This window comes from Echiichthys vipera (assembly GCF_963691815.1).
Source record: "Echiichthys vipera genome assembly, chromosome: 19".
NCBI lineage: Eukaryota > Metazoa > Chordata > Actinopteri > Perciformes > Trachinidae > Echiichthys > Echiichthys vipera.
The window spans coordinates 4516298-4530119 of record NC_139844.1 but is presented as its reverse complement, the minus strand read 5'-3'; the positions used below and the strand labels follow the sequence as shown (position 1 = coordinate 4530119).

At 42.4% G+C, this 13822-nt stretch overlaps 1 protein-coding gene across 3 annotated transcripts in view; it reads left to right on the top strand.

The window, feature by feature from the left end:
• The first annotated feature begins 6030 nt into the window (after nt 1-6030).
• The window catches only part of tab2 (TGF-beta activated kinase 1 (MAP3K7) binding protein 2), a 63429-nt gene continuing 55637 nt past the window's right edge, over nt 6031-13822 (top strand). For all 3 annotated transcript variants that reach the window (XM_083933904.1, XM_083933905.1, XM_083933903.1), the window contains exon 1: nt 6031-6357. The gene's annotated coding sequence lies outside the window, so the exon portion shown is untranslated. The remainder of the gene's footprint in view (nt 6358-13822) is intronic.

Below are 13822 nucleotides of genomic sequence, written 5' to 3'. Positions count from 1 at the left end.
TATTCCCACAACTCCCTGACCTGCACCGCTACAGGTATGTCCCCCATCGAGGCTTCGTTGGGCTACTTACCCCCTTTGTTTCCAGCCCAGGAAGCTGAAATCGCTGTTCCGTCCGTCCAACACCATCTCCGGAGAGTACGTCGGATTTGGAGGGAGACCTGAGGAGCCTTGCTTCGAACGGCGGAGCAGAATCGTAGGATGGCGGATCGACCCTCGCATTCCTGCGCAGAGGTACAGACCTGGACAAAAGGTTTGGCTAAATTCCCATGACATTCCCCTGAATGTCGTATCCAAAAAACTAGCTCCTCGATTCATTGGTCCCTTCGAGAAGCCATCATAAACCCCAGTGCCGTCCGCCTGACGCTCCCTGCATCCCTCAGGATCCACCCAATCTTTCATGTGTCCCAAGTTAAGCCAGTTACCACCAGCACGTTGTGTCCGCCTGCCGTCGCCCCTCCACCCCCCCGTACCGTTGACGGCCATCCGGCGTTGAGATGGATCCATTCTTGACGTGCGCCGCGGACGTGGATTCCAATACCTGGTGGACTGGGAGGGCTACAGTCCAGAGGAGAGGTGTTGGGTCTCCAGATCCCATATCCTGGATCAGTCTCTGATCGGGATTTCTACCGGGCCCACCCAGGGAGGCCCGGTGGAGCGCCTGGAGGCGCTCATTGGGGGGGGAGGGGGGTACTGTCAAGACTTGTTCTGTCAGTATCCTCCTCTCTTCCTTTTGTGTGAGTTTGTCTCCCTCTGTCTGTGTTTCCCTGCATGTGTGTGTTCCTCTTGTGTCTCTCGTCTAGGTCCGGTAGGCGTTCCCCCCAAGCTGAGCGGACAGGCATGCAGTGCCCGTACCGTTGTATTCCTTCCTTGGTAAACTATTCCCCCCGGACCGGCATTCCCTTTCTCGTTGTGGTTATCACGCTTCCCGTCGCTAAGTATATCTAATCGTGTTTGTTTTCCTTCTCTCCGTAGTTTCCCGTGTTCCTGTTTCCTCGTGCGTCTCCCTGATTCGTCCGTCATCTCCTCGTTCCTGTTTTCCCTCGACCGTCTCGTTGTTTGTATTGCCTGTTTTCCCTGTAGGGTTTTGCGTTTGTTTGTTAGTATTATTAAACTTTTGTTTGTACTTTTACTTCGTGTCCGTGTCTGCATTGGGTCCAGACACGGACACGTGTTTTTGTGTGTTATCTCTGTACCGTTCATGACAACAGTTGAACGTTCAATCATATCAATTGTTTTTTATTCTTTTTCAACTTTTTTTTTTAAAGATTGCCATCAAAACACAGCTGTTATATGAATATTACACTAAACACATCTTAAAAACGGGAATAACTAACAGTTAACCACCCTGGCTAAAGAACCAACATGCTGAAAAGTGCACTTTTTTATCCCCGACTAATTAATGTAACTCAAAAACTAAATAAAATGTGTACATATATACAGCATATATATATATATATATATATATACATATATACACATATATATATATATATATATATACATATATATATATACACATATATATATATATATATATATATATATATAAATGTAGTGTTCTAAATCAGTCAATTGTGTGTCTCAGTTAAATTATGGAACAAACCCTGAGAAAAACGCTACATCAATTTTTTTTTACATTTTTTTTCTTCATTTCACCTTTCTTAAGTGTACTGCACTGCATGCCTGTAGTCTAAGTTTAATATGGCTTCAGTAAGCGTAACAGCCTGAGAGGGTAATGACTTGCAATTGATCTCACATATGTGTGAATGAATATAAATACATCTACAGCCTCGAATAACTTGCTGATGAACCCATGGGCTGACAATCTGAGTGTCTTAATTTAGTGAACAATAAAATAAACTGAACCCACTCATGAACAAGTGAGATTTGCCAAATGTTACCACTCGTACATTTGCATTCTAACTCAACAAGAGATTTTTAAGACTTTGCCGTTTTGGTGGGAGTTTGGTCTCTCCGAAGCCAAGCATCACTCTTTGAATAGAGCCAAAGGTGTTTTCCATGGCTTTAGGGTAGCCATGGATGGAGATCATACATTACAATACCTTCCTCAACAATGATGGCAGTAGACACTGGGTTCAGGTGGAGCTGATTTGGGATGAGTTGCACATCTTCACAGACAACAGTCAGCACCCCGACAGATACTTGTGCCCAGGTCTGATCACTGTCACAATCCTGTGATGAAACCAAACAAAGTGGAAATGTAAATGTTGGAGTTAACCCCTTCTCTATCATTTTCATAGTGAGACAACATGATCAAAATCTTCTTTTGTGTCTTTACGTCCAGTAGCTGGCTTTCAGCTCTTAGCTCAGCGCAAACAATGCAGTGGATGGTGTCAGTGGCATACTCTGTAAAAAGTGAACAAAATAATCACTGCCATGATTTGCACTGAGTTATGATGCTAATACCTGGAAGCCAGCCAATGGACTATATCAATCTAGAAAACATTATTTTTTAGGCATCTCTGCTTTATTTGATAGTGACAGTAGAGTGACAGAAAAAAGCAAACCCCAGATGCTGCGGTCTGGACTCAGCCTTGATATGTGGTACATCTCTACCAGGTGAACTACCAGACAGACCAAAATGCACCTGCATGTATCACATACTGAGGCTGTGTCCTTACCCACTCTCATTTATACAATGGTAAATACAAATAAAATGTCCCCATAACCAAGGGGTTATCACCAAGTAGAACAGGGAGGCCTCGGAGTACAATAGTGCGCATAGCCGTCACATCTGGTTTCTAGAAGTGGATGATGAACATATTAAGCTCTAGTGCATATTTCTTGGGAGAATCCACCTGAGTTCATCAGTGGAGGAGAGTGCTGGGATCATCATCATGAGACAGCATATATCAGTTTCTCCTTACTTCCATCAGGAAGACAAGTTCTTCCAGGTCAAGAACTAGCTTCATACCATCAGAATGCACCCCCACTATGCTCCTGGCAACTAAAAATAAAAAATACTACTGGTGTTTTTCTAGCCATATCCTCCCATCTTCTACCCCCTAATCATGGTTGTTGCAAAAGCAACACTCACTATTTTAAGTCAATTTACCATGAGAAATAAAGACAGAAGAAGCCTTTCATTGACTTACCCCTGCATCGATTTGTTGCAGCAACTCTGTCAGGTGTCCCACACTTCCTTTCTTTGTCTTGAAAATCTCGACAAAGCATTGTGTGTAGGGGTCCAGGGCCTCAAAGAAGTCCACCTGTAGGTTCTTGGTGGCTACCCTATTGAACTCTGCAAACACCTGCAACACACAGCAAAAAGCACGGTGATTAAATGGGGTTGGGCCAGTATGGAAAAATACATTCAATGTTAATATTTTACATTTATTATAACAGTGATTGGCAGACTGACATTTAGAGTTTAGTCACCAGGCAGAATGACAGATCTATGGAAGATGAGAAGAGTATTAGGGCCACTGAAAAAAAAGAACAATAATACAGGGGTAAAAAAAAATGTACCTGTATCAGAGAAAAATATGAATTCTGAGGAAAAAAGACTAAATTTCTCTGATTATAATCTCAGAAATTGAATTCTTGAAATTAGAATTCTGAGATTAAAGTCAGAATTCTGGCTTGGGAAAAAATAGAAAATAATTCACCCATTCAATCTTTTTTCCTTACTATTCTTTCAGACAGAACAGACGGGGTGGAGTACTGCAAAAAAAAAAAAGGCTCACAAAGGATAAACAATTTTATTGTATTGTTATTTTCTTATGATTTTTATTATAATTCAAGTACTTACTTGTCTCTCTGTAAAAAGAGCTGACTCAGGACTAGAAAACTACACCTGACTTCTTATCAGCAAGGGATGGAGTAAATGCTGACTGTATTTTCTTTTTGGGGGGAACTATTCCAAGTGGAAATGTCTGTTACTGCAGCCGTAGGGGCCTTAACATGATCAGCTTTCTGCGCTGTGCTCACCGCGATGTTGGGCGCAGAGACCCAGTACCCGTCTAAATCAATGTTAGTATTACAACCATTAGCTCGAAAAGAGTATTCACAAACCTGGTGTGATGCTTATGAACCTCCAAGCATTACATCTCCTTCCCAGATCGTGATATGACTTTAATGTAACATAAAAAGCCCGGGAAACTCCAATACACAATACGTTTGTCCTCCATCTTTTTAACCGACTTGATGGCGCTGCTGGTTGCCTAGGAAAACGTAAACGTCAGACTAAACGCTTCAATCTCATTGGTTGACTTTCGAAAGGTCAGCGGCAACAAGGCAGCGGCAGAGAGTCAAATCTGAGCGGTGCGCAGCGCTACATTGGGCGCTGCCGCCTCTTCCATAGGAAATGAATGGAACGGCGGAACGTTTTTACCGCGTATCATGTGTAGAGGCTTAGGTTTAATGTACACGCCTCAACTGTTGCTTTCACTCGCGTGACGTCTTTTTCCTTCACCCGCACTGTATCAACGTTAAACAATATACTGCTGGCTAACGTTTAACGTTACATGATGCAACACGAAAAATGACACAACTTCACAGCTAACGTTAGCTAACAAACGCTAAGTGTCTAGCAGTAATTAAGAACATATTAACAGACAAACTTGCTCGATAACTTACCTTATTATTCTTCAGAAGAATAAAAGGACGGCGCAAAAGTCGACTCAGCAGGATGTCCTCAGTGCCCCGGCCTGTGTGAGACTGGTGCGTTGCTGACGGTTACTGAGCGGGAGATACTGAGTGCTGCTACTGCGCATGCTCACTTCTTCTGCTGTGCAGTGGGATTGAGACTGTTTACTACTTATTGTTGTGAGTGAGCCTAACTCTAAATAAAGTAATGTTCACTCTAAACTAAAAGTATTTTGCGTTTATCACCATGCAAGTAACTGTTACTTCATAAATACCAGTCATAAGTGCATCTTGTTGATAACCTAGTAAAGATAACTAATGTTTGTATGTCAGGGTTGCTATTAGAAGGCGGAATACATTACCCCCCCCCCCCCCCCCATTGCACAATCTCTATGCCAATATCACGTTTTGTATGTTATTTATATTGTAGATCATAACTCATAACCTTGGGGAATATGGAGAATTTTTTTTCTATCAAAAGTTATGAGGGGAAACATTTTTTTTTAAACTGCGTTTTTAGTCTGCCAAAAAAATGTCTCCTCTCTCTATGATGCACACTCTCTGCCCTCCAACTTGTTTTATTCCGTACTGCAGATCATGACTAATACCTTTGCTGAATATGGACACTTTTCTTCTGTCCCAATAAAAGTTATCAGGGTATATACATTCTTTCAGACCATTGCAGAGTATGCCCTACCACAGAGGGTTTTATTCTGTATATACTTCAGATCATTGGCATTCAACTTGCCACCGTACTCTACGGGGGAATTGTTGGGTCTATGTAAATCATAAATAGGTCATAGAGTGTGGTCTTTACCTACTCTGTAACTTGTCCTGAGATAACGTTTGTTATGATTTGGCACTGTAAATAAAATCAAATTGAATTGAACTTGCACGGCCTCAGGTTTGGGGGCCCCCCTGGCAATCTGAGGCCCAAGGGCCCTGTTCATAATCCAGCCATGATTATCCCCCAGCCCTAGCAGCACTTCCATACACCAAACTTACCAGTTTTATTCCTATCCATATTCTAAAGGTTTTTTTTCAAAGGGGTTCATTCATATATAAGTCATTGCCTGATTGATACAACATTTGAATCCTGAAAACGTTTAAAGGCTGTTGCCAGTGATTTATGGAGTGGTACAAAGATCCAGAAAACGTATGTGTTTAGGTAGTTTGATGGTGACATCTATCAGTTAAAAACGTTTCCCTTTTCACGTGTGATGTTTGTTTTTAAACATGCTCTGAGTTTGCTCTGCCTTCACCTTCTGCAGCAGCAGCAGCGGCAGCTCAGGCTCGTTCTGTCAACTCAACTCTCTCCTCCCTCAGCACAACTTTGGGGAACTAAAAAAAAAGGAAAACAGCGCTCCCTCTCGCGATAGTAGCTTGCTTATGCAGCCGCCATATTCTGTGACAGTATTTTGATTCGTATCTGCTGCAAGTGAGGAAAAAGAGAAAAGTGAAGGGCTGTCGAGGGGAGGGGGGGGCTGAAGAAGAGGAGCTGTCAAAAAGTCATTCCCGAGCCTCTGTCAAACGGCGGAGAGCCGAGGCTTGGTATCCCTCCCCTAACGCTATTTCGAGGACACACAAGGCCCGGGGCCTCGGTGCGGTTGGCTCTTCGGCTCCCTGTTAGTAGCTGGACTCCTCTCGGCTTCTTCTCTCACAGCTCCGCGGCCCTCTGGAGGTCCGGCGGCGGTCTCGGGTGTTGAAGGCGGCCCGGGGAGCGGCGGCGGCGGCAGCGGAGTCGGAAAGGTAAGTTACATTAAGTTAACTCCCACAGGCTTTGGCCAGTTAGCAGCAGCCAGAAGAAAGCACTTAACACAATAACATGAATGTGAAAGGAAAAAGCACTGCAGCGGCTTGTGCCATAAGCGCTTTTGTATAGCGTCCTATTCTGTTTGAAAGAAGACGGAGAGAAAACACTTCTGAGATATGGAAAACGCGTTTTGTCTATATCAGGCAGCTAGCTTAGTGTGCTAAGTTAGCTGAGTGGAAGTGTTTGGAGGCTGTTGTCGTCTCGGCCGAGTTGGCAAATCACTGTCTAAAGTTTACAACACACCCGTTAACCTGCCCCCTACGTCCGCTTTAATGTAAATATCTGCAAAGGGACAGCATGGCTCTCTTTATTTGAGCACAACGCTGGCTGACGCTACATGTTTTGTAGCCCATGTTAGGCTGCTTTTTCCACTGAGCTCTCCTTCGAAACGCCGTAAGACTGGTGTGGATGGAAACACAGTAGCTTCACTTAACCTCATACATGGATCATCTGATCTCAAACAAGTTTCAAAACGAGTCAGTAACACCTCCATTAATTGTTTATCCCTTTGCTATAACACCGAAACTATTCGTGTGTAACATGGAAACTTTCTTTTAATAAATCAGCATTTAAATCAGTTCCGTCCAGCTGTGTGTCAGTGAATGAATCCCACTGACACGATCCTGTCATTTCCATATGGCTCACAACTGCAGGCTGTCTACTGGTTGTTTTTACAAAATGAGCTGATGTATGAGTTACTTCACCTGTTTGATAACTTCGGATCGGTTTTTGGTAGGTGTGATGGAAACTTATAATGGGGGTGGGTCTGAGCCTTTGAAAGCCAGAGCTCAGTAGTTGTTGTTGTTTGTATTCTGGGTATGATTAAAATAACAGATGCTTATCCTGAGATAACCTAGGTTCTACTATGATCTTTGAGACATTTTCCTGGCTTTGCATCTTATTTTGGTTATTTCCATGCAGTCTCAATTGTATTTAATCATGCTGATTGCAACCAAAATGAACAGAGATATTTCTATTTGATGACAGGTGTGTCATTTCTTTGTAATTGTGGTTATAAAGCCTTGTTAATTCATGGTAAAGTTTGTGGCGGTGTACTTGGCACAGTAAAAACCTCTAGGTGTGTTGACAGTGTGTTTTGGCCTGTTGTATCACTGGGCTGGTCTTCATATTAAAACCAGCCACCAGTCTGATTGGGGCTGTGCGATAATGTCAATGATCGGTTACTGTCTTTCTATGAAACCGTGTCATGATGAAATCGTATCGAGATATCATCATACACAATCACGTCATCTAAATTTATAAAAAAAAAAACACGTGCTAACTAAAACATTTCAGAAAATTGAATGCAAAATATTTTTAGTTCATATTTTGCACTAAAATTCTTAATAAAATAAGAAATAATCAGTATTTCCGTAACTAATTCACACAGGACTATACAAAAATAGTCTTCTGCATGGGGATATTTCATATAGTTTTTATTCTAAACCTGGCAGCCAAGAAATGTGAGTTGCTCTTGGAAATCCTGAAATGAATTTGTGACATAAAAGGTAGATTTTCACTCTGGTGTAGTTACAAACGCACATTCACACATTCAGAGTCCAGGTACCTATACTGCAGGCATCTTATTGTACCGTCCATCTTCAACAGACGTTGAATGGTTTCTCTGCCTCTCTGCTTTGAGTTCATTCACGACTCCAAAGGGCTCAGACTAATTTCCCTGTCTGCATCTAAACCCCTCCAATCGAAACTCTATTGTCATAGTTAGACTGTAAGAGTGTATATCATTCATTAGAAGCTTGTGCCTGTCTTGACTCGCAGTCACCATTGCAATTCCTGACCAATAAGCTGCCATGGCCAACTGTTTATAGGTGCAGACCCTTAACTGAAACCATGTGTGCCTGTAGCAGGGCAAATATGTTGCTTAGAGGCCTTGCTGATTTGCCACTCTTTGGAGACTCTGCACCAAATGCTCAGAGCCTGTATGATAAGTGCTAAAACAGGGTTTTGGTGAGGATCCTGCACTTGTACGGAACAGCAGGCTGCTAATTGCGTTGTTTGGATGTCATTTGGCATATGCTAACCGGCTAAAGCAGCGCTACTAATTGAGGGCACAGATTCTAGATCGGAACTAAATTGATGCTTGCGGCCAGAGTTGAAGAATTAGGCTCACTTGATGTGTTTGCATTCGTACACTAAATACCTAACACTTGTGTTTAAGGACTTTTACAACAAGCCAATGTTGTGGCATGTTGTCATGAGATCTGTGCCAATACCTAAATCTTCTTTCCTGAGAAACCTGTTTCCTGATTATCATTTGCAGTTTGCTCAACAACTTATCACCAATCAGAGCAAAGGGTGGGGGTTGTTACTACTTATGAGTGTGTCTGGATGGAGTACAAATGTTTGTTGTTTGGATCAACAGTGCAGCGTAAGTTTAACCCAGGAAACGATACTGGCTTACCTTTCTCTTTCTCTGTGGTTCACAAGAGATTCTCTATAAGAGGCGGCAGACTCTTAATCAGTGTACATATAGTTTGATACATGCTTAGTGACCTGCCTACATAAGTTATTATCCAGTGTGTTTTCTTCAGAGTAAAAGTATCAGGGTGAGACTTATACGGCCAAATAGGATTCAAGTTAGTGTATGGGAAGGATCCATCACATCATGCCCATTGCTGCAGACTCAGGAAGAGGGCTTGGTGTTTTTAACCCTCCCCCACTCCAGTGTGTGGCTGTCAGGAAGAGAGGCTCTTATTGAAGCCCCCTCCCCCTGTTGAGCTCTCCTGACTTCTCCACTTTAAATGGAGTCCTGCGTTACTCATGCCGCTCATGGTCTTCTCCAGTTCAAGGGTTAAATTGCATGCATCAGGGCTGACACTGCACAGTCCACTACACCTCTGGTTGTCGCCCGCTCAGCACTTTTGCAGCTGCTTTGCAAATGGTTCACAATCATGATCACAGTCGCATAAGATCATTTGAAGGTTGCTGAATTGTAGCACTTTGTAGTTGTGCATGATCAGGCTTTCATTTGACACGATACTGCATTAATTGATGTTTTTATTTTTGGTCACTTGAAGGCAGAAGAGCTCCTCAGTAAGCCGACAAACCTACAGTATTGACAAATTCTGACATTACAATAGTTATTTTGTGACTACACATCAAGCCGAAGCTGCATTGGACTTAAGGGTGGGCGATACAACGATATTAGGTTGTGAAGGATTAGAACGTGCTGACGATCTGCCAAAGCACAAAGATCATAGTATCGTCTGTAGGAAACATTCTATCCACTGCTGTTCTATGTGCCACACTAGTGGCCAGTCCGTCTCATGCCCTTAAGGCACGATCAACCAATCACAGCGAACTACAGACAGTGACGAGGATTTCTCATCCCGATCATATTTGATTCAGAGAGTAGTGCGAAGGGAAGTGATGGCTGAAAAAATGAGAATGAAACTACCGTTTCCTAACAGCACGTGAGCGTCAGACTATTGTGTTGCATCGACGCTGTCTGTCTACACTTATTCACAGAATTTGTGATAAAAGCTGTAAAATATGCGCCTAAAAACTGTATATGTCCCGAGCAACCGCAGACTCCTTATGTGTTTAACAAGGAGCGAGCGCCCTCGTTTCTTCACAGAGGCCCTCTTCTGCCCAAAGCTGCCACACGCACACATCCACGGTGCGCATATCGGATGGTAGCACAACAAACCTTTTCAACCACTTAAAGAAACAGCATCCTAAACAGTCTGCTGAGAAACAGCGGGGAGTCCAGCCACACCACAACCAGCAGAGGCAACAGGCAGCTTTAGGTACCTGTTTGTTAAATGTTCATTGTACCTGGCACAAGTTTGTAAAATTGCACAAACTGATCCAAATCCAAATGTTCAGAAAGGTTCTTTTCCCTAAATACTCTGTTATATTTTCTCTCTTTTAGGGCTATATTTTTATGTAGGGAAATACTTTGGTTGCACTGTTCAGTAACTTGCATAATAATTAAAAATCTATGTAGAAAAACCGTGATAAAATGGTAATTGCGATTTTACTGTAAAAAAAATTGTGATATGATACTTTTGCCATATCGCCCACCCCTAATTGGACTTGTTTTTCTGGCCACCTGATCTATGTAAGTCCAGTATTGGCCCACCTCTCCTTTAAGCTCTGGGTTGGTCTAGATCATGGGTGTCAAACTGATCCAGTAAAGGGCCGTGTGGCTGCAGGTTTTCATTCCAACCAAGCGAGAACACACCTGACTCGACTTACTCAATCACCTGAACAGTCTTCACACAGTTGATCTGTTGGACCAGGTGTGTTTTTGATTGGTTGGAATGAAAACCTGCAGCCACACGGCCCTTTACTGGATCAGTTTGACACCCATGGTCTAGATCAACCCCTGTGAGTAACGACTGGGTTTTAGTTTACATGCTTGACTCTCTTCACCAGCTGGTCACTAACCTCAGTCTGTCCATGCTAGTTGGTTCTGTGCAGGTAGCCTACGGTTGGTTTATTATAGCTTATTTGCTGACAGCATCTGCTTGCTGCTGGAAACAGGGTTGAGGTGAGCAGTGAAACTGACCCTTACAGTACATTTGTGGGCAGTGAAACTGAAACACTAGGCTAAAAAGCTACCATGCCACTCCAGCCAGCCGGTGTTAAATGCCCTGGGTCGCAAGCAGGAGAACAAAAAACTTTTCACTATTGGGCCAATAGCGCTGCAATATTTTACTAAAGCCTGCCCATAACATGCTGCCTTGGTGTAAACGTCGATTCATCCCACATCGCAGATAAACCGACTCTTGTAATTTAGAAATGGTCATATAGGAATACAGTTAGTACCATCCAGTAGAAATGTTGAGATGTGTTTCGGTGAATCCCCTTCTCTATTTAGCTGGCAAAATAAGGCGTGGGGGGGGAATGTAATTAAACTCTTTCACAGATAGCCCATTTATACTGATTCTCATGCAGGCTGTAGACAAGTAATATGAGTGTACATACTAGTGATAGACCAATACATCGACCGGCCGATATTTGCGCATTTTAGGTGTATCGGTATCGGCCGATGCAGGCTGCTGCGTTTTTCAGTATTATTTAGAAACGGGCAGCTCTGTGTTGCTGCAGACGAAGTTCAATAAACGGTCCTTTTTTTTTCATAAAAATTGAGACTCACAACATTTTTTATCATCATTGTGTAATTTTTAGGATGTAAATTGAAGGAGCAAAAGTAGTATCAGCTCCAAATATCGGCTCAAGAAAATCAGCAGTCCGTAAAAGGTCATCGGCTAAGGCTGGTGAAAAAAAAAATCGGTAGTGGCATTGGCCTTTAAAAATCCATATCGGTCGATCCCTAGTACATATGATGTTCACTACATTGTACTTCCGTATACCAGAATGCAATGCGGTTGTGTTTTACTGGAGGAGAAGAAGAAGAAGCAGAAGAAGTGCGGTAGCCAGGTATTTGAGAGCTAACTGCAGTTACGAACAACCGTTACTTACGAGCTGACTAGTTCCTCACAAGCTTATACAGTGTAATAAATGAACTACCTATTAGAGCTCACAATGGGGACACACAACCATTTTTCATACAACCACACTTTAACACCATAAAAAAACAGGTTCACCGCTCCATTTGTTTACATGATGCTGAACGCACCCGCTTCGAAATGCAACCCTTGCTCCTTGTTAAACACATTAGCAATCTGCTATTGCACAGGACATTAACCTTTTTATTAGGGGCAGATTTTACAGCTTGTTCCACACGTTCTACGAATAAGTGTGACAATGAGGAGGTATGCTGATCAACAACACAACAACACTAAGAACCTTAAATTGTCCAGACAATAACAAACATGTTCCTGTTTTCATATGTCAATGTTCTGTGACAAATCTTTTTTTATTTTTGAAACAGCTGCATAATCATTTCATTGTTGTTATAACATGTTCAGAAACTACAAAGCTCAGCAGCATTCACACACACACACACACACACACACACACACACACACACACACACACACACACACACACACACACACACACACACACACACACACACACACACACACACACACATACTCTATGTATTGATTTTTTAGGTTTAAGTGTATATTGACTTTTTAGGTTTAGGTGTTTAACATTAAAAACAAAAAATAAATAATTTTAAGTCCAAAGATCTGTCATCTAATATTTCATTGCATTACTTTTGATGATGTTTTAGTTTTACACCGTGGTGTCTTTTCAGTATCGTATTGAGATATTATAGGCAGGTATCGTACCAAAGTCAGAATTTTGGTATCGTGACAACATTAGCCCATGGTGGCATACGACGAGAGCGCCTGTCCTGGTGACCTGTGTCCAACAATTAAGTCAATTTTCACAATAATTACGAGGTATCTGAAAATGTTCTCTAATTCACAAAATAAAGGTTTTTGTTGAGGTGCCTTGGTTATTAAAAAAAACATGCTAGTACAGCAGTGGTTTAGTCACAGCAGATATTCTATCAACTTCTGAACAATAAAAAAGAACAATATTTCAGAATAAATCAATTATTAATATTTTTTTCAAATTTTGATCTCCAGTGTATATCATGCCAGGTTGTAGCTGCTTGATATTGTCCACCCACATTAATAGAAAACTGATTCAACCACCCTAAACTGGGCGGCGGTAGCTCAGTCCATAGGTGACTTTGCTGGGAACCGGAGGGTCGCTGGTTCGAGTCCCCTGTGTGGAATTAATGGAGCGTGGACTGGTGGCTGGAGAGGTGCCAGTTTATCTCCTGGGCACTGCCGAGGTGCTGTTGAGCAAGGCACCGAATCCCCAACTGCCCACTGCGCTGGTCACTGGCAGCCCCCTCGCTCTAACATCTCTCCATTAATTGCATGTATATAGGTTCTGTCTGTCTGTGTGTGTGTGTGTGTGTGTGTGTGTGTGTGTGTGTGTGTGTGTGTGTGTGTGTGTAAAATGAAAAAAATTATAATAGAGTGAAAATTGAATTTCCCCATTGCGGGACAAATAAAGGAATTCTTCTTAAAACCAGATCTTTTCTCAAACCATTTATCCCAGGTTGTCAACTGTGACAGTTTCCATTTCAAACTCTTCCCCAAATCTTGTGAAAATCCCCTGGTGTAAGGAGGAGGCTTTAGTTTGGGTGATATCGGTTTATCACAGCTGATTTTATGGCTGCTCTTGATCTCAGCTGATCAGACGGATACAAACTCTTTGTTAGTCAATTCTTTAGGAATTACGGAGAAATATGGTGAGAGGAACTGTTAATGAATGGTTAGGGCAGTGCCCCCGTTTTAGTTTTTCAAAGACAAAAACACGACATGTTTTGGAAGTTTTTACGCCTCTGAACCAAAAATGTCTCCAGATTTTGTCTCAGAAATCTGGCCACCTTATCCTGAGCTCTCTCTGTTTATTTACATGTTGTAGGTGGCTCTTCATATG